This window comes from Sciurus vulgaris (assembly GCF_902686455.1).
Source record: "Sciurus vulgaris genome assembly, chromosome: X".
NCBI lineage: Eukaryota > Metazoa > Chordata > Mammalia > Rodentia > Sciuridae > Sciurus > Sciurus vulgaris.
Window position 1 is genome coordinate 29833286 of NC_136471.1, and position 8221 is coordinate 29841506.

An 8221-nucleotide genomic window follows, 5' to 3' on the forward strand; every position below is an offset into this window, starting at 1 on the left:
AGAATATTTTCCAAACAATGTGTTCCTAAGGGTATAATATTTTCTAACACTTATCTATAGCAAGATTTTTCAAACATGAACCTTGACGATGCTGGCATCATAAGATACATGGTAATCATAAGTGGGTTATTGAGACAAGGAAAGTAGAACAAAGATGAAATGGTAGTGGTGTCAAGTTTAGTGATCCTTCTTAGTCTCTGACATCAACTAGCTGTGTACAAATAATATAGTTTAATTGGATAAAAATAGAAAACACAAATATTTTACATGGTGCTGAAACAACAACCCTACATGTTGTTAGTCAAGTATTTCCTTTATATTATAATTTGTTTTAAACAGGTCAAATCATTTGAATATTTAGATACAACCTTGCTGTCTAAGGTGTTCACATAAGACATTTAAAATATCTGAAACTAAGTACAGAATAATAATAAAATTGGATCTGAGATCACTCCAGATTTGGGCTTTCTTTTCAAACTGTTTCACTACAAGTGCTGAGTCTGATTTTCTGCTCTCCTACTATATTCAGCCATCTTTCCCCACAGCGTCACTGACTTGGTTGTTCAATATTGTTTCTCTTATTTGACAGAGGAAAGAAGAAGTTTGAAGTCATTTTGTGGTTGGAACGATGTGTGCTGCCTCCCATTCCTGGGGCTGTGCCTCCTTTTATTATATCCTTACTCTTGTCCTCCATGATTTAAAAGATTGAGATAATTAAGCAAAAATCCATGAATATTCTGAGAAACAGATCACTGGTGTCTAATGGATCAGTTACCCCAATGCCAAGGTGAATATCCTGTTTTGGCTAAGTGTTCTTGAAGAGAAGTCTCCTGATTAGGAATTTGAGTGATGGTTTAGCTTATCTTGCAACTTGGGGCAGTGTCAATACAAAAAATGTCCTTTATGTTACTGACTTTTCTGATCAAAAAGTACATCTTATTCAGGTCATTGTGACAAATGACCAGCCAATTACCCACAAAGTGGTCTCAATAGGCAAAGATACCATGAGCAGTTTCACATAATAGGTAGTACTGAGAGGAGGAAACGATCAGATGTAGTTTCATGACAATAGTAAGGATGACTCCCCCCATTTCAGTTCCAGTTACATAAAGGATCACTACTGTCTACACTGTATGCTCACCTGAGCTATTTTCTCTGAAACATTAGGATAGACTGTGGGGGCTGCCAAGATGTTCACACTGAGGTCCTAGGATGTGTAGATAGATGTATATTTGAGGCATTAGACAGAGTGAAAAGAGCGTTGGGATAAAAGTCAAGAAACTGTAGTTGAAGTTATTGTTTATGACTTTCTATTTGTGTTACTTTGAACTAATTATTAAATCTCCTTCCTGAGTTCTCTTATCTCCTTGTAATGAACATTATAAAAATTGCTTTTTTCCTCTTATAGTTTTAAGGATCAAAATTAAAGCAAAATAATTGATATGAAATAGCATTTTGTTTTTTTCCCAGAATGAATAACCATAGAACACAAAACTACTCTGATTTATGGTTTTTTAAAACACTTCATATTAGTCTCAAACCATCCACAAGCCCAATTCCACTTGAGTCCATAGCCAATTGATTTAAAATGATCTGGCTATCAGCCCAGAGTGGATACAAAAAAATCAGACCAGAGGTTTATGCTGGGCTTTCCCCTGGATCATGTTTTATGTGATTCATTTCTCGAAGGAGAACTTAATCCCCATAAGATGAGAATGATTAATTTTCCTGTGCCACATCTTCCCTTCATCCACTCACAATGTCTGTTTCCCCACTAGGTGCTTATCTTGGTTATATCCCAGAAAAAAATATTCATAAGAAGTGTATGTCTGGACTGGGTTGTGTCAGTGGTAGAGTGCTTGCCTAGCATGTGTGAGGCACTGGGTTTGACTCTCAGCACCACATATAAATAAATAAATAAAATAAAGGTCTATCAACATGTAAAAAATATTTTAAAAAAAGAAATGTATGCCTTTTTGATTCACAAAAAATTATCCTGGATTATCTTTTGTTCCTTCTCACCAAATGAACAATGAAAGCATAGCTATATTTTTGCTCAGTGAATGCTAATGTGGAAACAGTCCCCCTCATCTTCTTGCATTTTGTGGCATTTAAATTAGGAAGCTTATATCCTTTATTTCTATTTGCAAATCCCAAAGTACTTTTGCTAAATATAGTCCCCTGCAAGGTACAACTCCCCATTGACCAGCTCCCTTGTAAAGTATTCCACAAGGCCCCAAAGGCTGCTTCCTTTCACATTTGAGCTTCTATATAATTAGTTTACTGAATTTGTGTGTGCTATTTTTCACAGCCCCCTACCTTAAGGTCTTTGAATCATGCTTGAGCTTAACTCAGAGGTGGGCCAGGTCCTCCCAAAGGGTTTTAATTTCTTCCTGTCCTCAAGTATTCAGTATTACCCATACCATAGTGATAGAATTCATTCTGACCTTCTCCCCTTCACCAGAGAAGCCAAAAGTTTCTACTATCTCAGTAGTCAGGTTATATCAGAGGCAATCTAGAGTTCAGAAGTTTGTATTGCTTACTCTCATAGCACAACCCAGTGTGATTTTAAATTTAGAGCAGTTTGGCTCTTATAGAAAAATTGTGAAGATACTACAGAATGTTCCCACATACTTTACACCAAATTTTCCCCATTGTTAACATCTTAACATTAGTGTGGTACATTTGTCATAATTAATGAAGCAATACTGATACATTATTATTAATTAGAGCTCTTACTTTATACAAAATTTCTGTTTTTAAATAATGTTCTTTATTCCGTCGTGGGCTCCCATCTAGGATCCCACAATACATTTAGTCAGTCTGTTTCCTTAGACTGCTCTTAGTTGTGACAGTCTCTCAAGGCTTTTTCTTATTTTTCATGAACTTGATAATTTTGAAGAATATTGTTCAGGCATTTTGTAGACTTCCCTCTACAAAATTAGGATAGCCCAAGTTTTTCTTATGGTTTGACAAGGTTTATATCTTTTAGGGTTAAAAACTAGACAGGTAATCTGCCAGTATAATCATATCAATAGTACATATTGTCAGCATGACTTATGACTGTTTATGTTGACCTCGATCACAAGATGTTATGGTTTGGATATGAGGTGTCTCCTAAAAGCTCCTGTTAATACAAGAATATTCAGAAGTAAAATGATCAGACCATGAGAATAGAAACCTAAGCAGTCCATTTTAGTTTGAATCGACTGACAGGGTGGTAACAATAAGGCAGGTGGGTCATGGCTGGAGAAGATGGGTCAGTGCTGGTATGCCCTGGAAGAGAGCATTTCCCTGCAGCTCCTCCTTCCTCCTTTATTTGCTATCTGACACCACCATAAGCTAAGCAGCTTTCCTCTACAGTGCGTTTTGGCTATGATGTGCTGCCTCACCTTGGGCTCAGAAAAATGGATTTGTTCATCTGTGGACCAAAACCTCTGAAACTCTCAGCCCCCAAAACTCTCCCTTCTCTAAGCTGTTCTTGTCAGGTGTTTTGGTCACAGCAAACAAAAGCTAACTAAAACACTTGACTGAGATTTTATTGGTATGGTTTCTATATGGTAGAGTTAGTTTCCTATCCCCACTTCTCATACTGTACTGTGTGGAAGTCACGTGTAGTCATACTTAAGGAGTGAGGAATTATGTCACACTTTTTTAGGGAAAGAATATCTACATAAATCACTTGGAAGTTTGCAAGGAAGGTTTATACATTCTACTTTCTTATTTATTTGTTAAATCATTGATATCAGTGTAGACTCAGGGATATCTATTCTATACTTTGAGTTATATTCCAGTAAAATTAATTTTCATTAAATATTTGTTTTATTGTTCAAATTTCTTTAACTTTGACTAAATCTTCTTCAGCTGGATCCTGTGCCCCTTTTACATATGACCATTATTTTTTTGGTTTATTTTTTGTTTCGACTTTTAAATCAATCTCTCATTTTCTGGCACTACAAGATGATCCAGGCTTATTTTGTAAAATCAGTCCTTGGTCCAAGGAGCCAAGTTCCTTTTATTGTAGAATTATCTTTAAAATAAAAGACATATAAGCATACAACAACATATATAAAATAGGACTTTTATTCACAATCTACAAATATACCCCAAGAAATCAACCCATTTTCTGTAGTAACCAGCCACAATGCCAGCCTAATACTGACAAGGTAGATTATAGAGAGGGCAGACCACTATGTCTAGTAAGTAGCTCAGGAAGCCAAACAATAATCCCTGAAGTAATTGATGCAAAATGACCATGACTTACTTAACAATTGACAGATTCTCTGATTTGTGTCCCCACTTAAAACTTAGAACCAGTCAGAGAACAAACTATTCCCCCTAACCAATCAAATGGTAGTCCCACATCAGTTAGCAGTCTATAACTTCCCTGTGGAAATATAATCCAATCAGGACATACCTTAATATCATTTTGTATTCACTATAAGCTTTCTAAACCCTCTGTCTGCCATGGAGTCTGCCAAAATTGTAGTAATGGAGAATGACTACTTTGCTATAGCAAGAAACAAAATGAGTAGCTTTTGTTCTCATTTGATTGTTTTTCATTTTTATAGTAACTAAGATCAGGATGCTTGGTTCATTGCTTATAGGCCCTTTAACTAACAAAATCAGAATATATATATGTATGTATATATATATATATATTATACTTCATTATATGTATATATAATATATACATACTATACTTCTTGCATATCTATCAACTTGCACTTTCACAGTGATAAACCTGGTTCCCACTATCCACTTATTAAATTCAAGTATAGTGCACAGCCTTATCAAATCATTAACTCTTACTACCATGGTACAAAACTTTATTGAGTGAAATATAGGCTTATGCAGTTTGTTTTGCTTTTATTGTTAGTGTTCACTCATTTCCAAAGTTACATAGGTTAACACACCCCTCTACTCCCTTCAGTGAAGTTATGTCATATTTATAATATAGTTAGATTCTCTTTACATAGTTACATTCCTTTCTAGTCACCCATGACCTCTTAAATTATTTTTGAAATATGCATACATCAGGGTCCAGTCTTTGTGTTAAAATTCTTTTGGTTTTGACAAAATATAGTGTCACATATTCAACACCATATTATCATAGAGAATAGTTTCACCACCCTAAAAATTCCCAGCACTTGAACTATTTAACATTCCTTCTTGCATAGATACCTGATGCCCATTGATGTGTTTACTGTCTAGAATGCCATATAAATGGGAATATATTCCATGAGGCCTTTTTTTTTATTGTAAACAAATGGGATACATGTTGTTTGTTTCTCTGTACATGGCGTAAAGGTATACCACTTGTGTATTCATAAATTTACATACAGTAATGTTGTTTGATTCATTCTGTTATTTTTTTCCCGTCCCCCCACCCCTCCCACCCCTCTTTTCCCTCTATACAATCCTTGCTTCCTCCATACTTGCCCCCTCCCTAACCCTAACTCTAAACCTAACACTAACCCCTCCCACTCCCCATTATGTGTCATCATCCACTTTTAGCGATATCATTCGTCCTTTGGTTTTTTGAGATTGGCATATCTCACTTAGCATGATATTCTCCAATTTCATCCATTTGCCTGCAAATGCCATAAATTTATTGTTCTTTATGGCAGAGTAATATTCCATTGTATATATATATACCACAGTTTCTTTATCCATTCATCAACTGAAGGACATCTAGGTTGGTTCCACAATCTGGCTATGGTGAATTGAGCAGCTATGAACATTGATATGGCTGTATCTCTGTAGTATGCTGATTTTATGTCCTTTGGGTATAGGCCAAGGAGTGGGATAGCTGACTCAAATGGTGGTTCCATTCCAAGTTTTCTAAGGAATCTCCACACTGCTTTCCAGAGTGGCTGCACTAATTTGCAGTCCCACCAGCAATGTATGAGTGTACTTTTCTCCCCACATCCTTGCCAACACCTGTTGTTGCTCGTATTCTTGATAATCACCATTCTAATTGGGGCGAGATGGAATCTTAGGGTGGTTTTGATTTGCATTTCTCTTATTACTAGAGATGTTGAACATTTTTCCATATGTTTGTTGATTGCTTGTAGATCTTCTTCTGTGAAGTGTCTATTCATTTCCTTAGCCCATTTGTCGATTGGATTATTGGCATTCTTGGTGTAGAGTTTTTTGAGTTCTTTATAAATTCTGGAGATTAGTGCTCTATCAGAAGTATGAGTGGCAAAGATTTTCTCCCACTCTGTAGGCCCTTTATTCGCATTGCTGATAGTTTCCTTTGCTGAGAGAAAGCTTTTTAGCTTGAATCTATCCCAGTTATTGATTCTTGCTTTTATTTCTTCTGCTATGGGAGTCCTGTTGAGGAAGTCTGGTCCTAAGCCGACATGTTGAAGATTTGGACCTACTTTTTCTTCTATAAGATGCAGGGTCTCTGGTCTGATTCTGCGGTCCTTAATCCATTTTGAGTTTAGTTTCGTGCATGGTGAGAGATATGGGTTTAGTTTCGTTCTGTTGCATATGGATTTCCAATTCTCCCAGCACCATTTGTTGAAGAGGCTATCTTTTCTCCATTGCATATTTTTGGCCCCTTTGTCTAGTATGAGAAAATTGTATTTATTTGGGTTTGTGTCCGTGTCCTCTATTCTGTACCATTGATCTACCTGTCTATTTTGGTACCAATACCATGCCATTTTTGTTACTATTGCTTTGTAATAGAGTTGAAGATCTGGTATTGTGATATCCCCTGCTTCACTCTTCCTGCTAAGGAAAACATTTGATAAAATACAGCATCCCTTCATGCTCAAAACACTAGAAAAAATAGGGATAGTGGGAACATTCCTTAACATTGTAAAGGCCATTTATGCTAAGCCCATGGCTAATATCATTCTAAATGGTGAAAAACTGAAAGCATTCCCCCTAAAAACTGGAACAAGGTAGGGATGCCCTCTTTCACCACTTCTATTCAATATCGTCCTTGAAACTCTAGCCAGAGCAATTAGACAGACCAAAGAAATTAAAGGGATACGAATAGGAAAAGAAGAACTCAAACCATCCCTATTTGCTGATGATATGATTATATACTTAGAGGAACCAGGAAATTCCACCAGAAAACTTTTAGAACTCAGAAGTGAATTCTTTAAAGTAGCAGGATATAAAATCAATGCACATAAATCTAATGCATTTTTATACATAAGTGATGAATCTTTGGAAAGAATAATTAGGAAAACTACCCCATTCACGATAGCATCGAAAAAAAAAATACTTGGGAATCAATCTCACAAAAGAGGTGAAAGACCTCTACAATGAGAACTACAGAACACTAAAGAAAGAAATTAAAGAACACCTCAGAAGATGGAAAGATCTCCCATGTTCTTGGACAGTAAGAATTAATATTGTCAAAATGGCCATACTACCTAAAGTGCTATACAGATTCAATGCAATTCCAATTAAAATCCCAATGACGTACCTTACAGAAATAGAGGCCTTTTTGGATGAGTTTTTTCCACTTGGCAATATACAGTTAAAATTCATCCATATTTTCATGTATATTAAAGGTTCATTCTTTTTCACCACTAAATAGGACCACTGAATGCTGCACCTGTGCAGGACCCCCCATGCCTGCACATGCGTGTCTCTCCATCTACCAAAGTGAGGTTCCCACAGCAGCCTCCACCTTGGGACACTGCAAATGCCCCTTAGCCCCTTCATGTGGTAGCCTCCACCTGGGGTCACTGGACTGGGCCTGGGGCAGCTACCTGCAACAGCACCACAGGCCAAAGCACTGCCTCTCCAAACAGGTTGGCCAATGCCACCACTCAGTCCACTCTCACTCCCTCATCCCTGAAAATGGTCACCTCTATCTGGAGACACCTTCACTGCCATCTTGGGTTACCTTCACTACTGCCATCGTCATTTTTATTTGGGGCAACTACCATCTTGAGACACTGACCAGGACCTGGACGCCCATTATCAAGGTACCTACAGTCTCCCACGCCCAAGCCACCAATCCAGACCAGCACTTGGAGCTACACCAGCCCACAACTTTCAGTGCCTGGTCCTAATCTGACTGATACAGAATAGCTCTCCATGACAGGTGCACAGGTCCTCTCCTCAGCTCTCAGGACCTAAAGAGAGGTTCCTGATTGGGAAGTTGAGAGGGTAGGGGCAAGAGAGACACAGTTTAAAGAATAAGTTAGAGACCAGAGACCAGGAAATGGACCACAGGAAATTAAGGGGC

At 37.3% G+C, this 8221-nt stretch overlaps 1 long non-coding RNA gene across 1 annotated transcript in view; it reads right to left on the reverse strand.

Moving 5' to 3' along the window:
• Nucleotides 1-7447, reverse strand: part of LOC306650959 — a 262319-nt gene extending 254872 nt beyond the window's left edge. Inside the window, exon 1 of the long non-coding RNA XR_013761070.1 lies at nucleotides 7328-7447. This is a non-coding gene — a long non-coding RNA (uncharacterized lncRNA). The remainder of the gene's footprint in view (nucleotides 1-7327) is intronic.
• Between the last annotated feature and the right edge of the window lie 774 nt (nucleotides 7448-8221).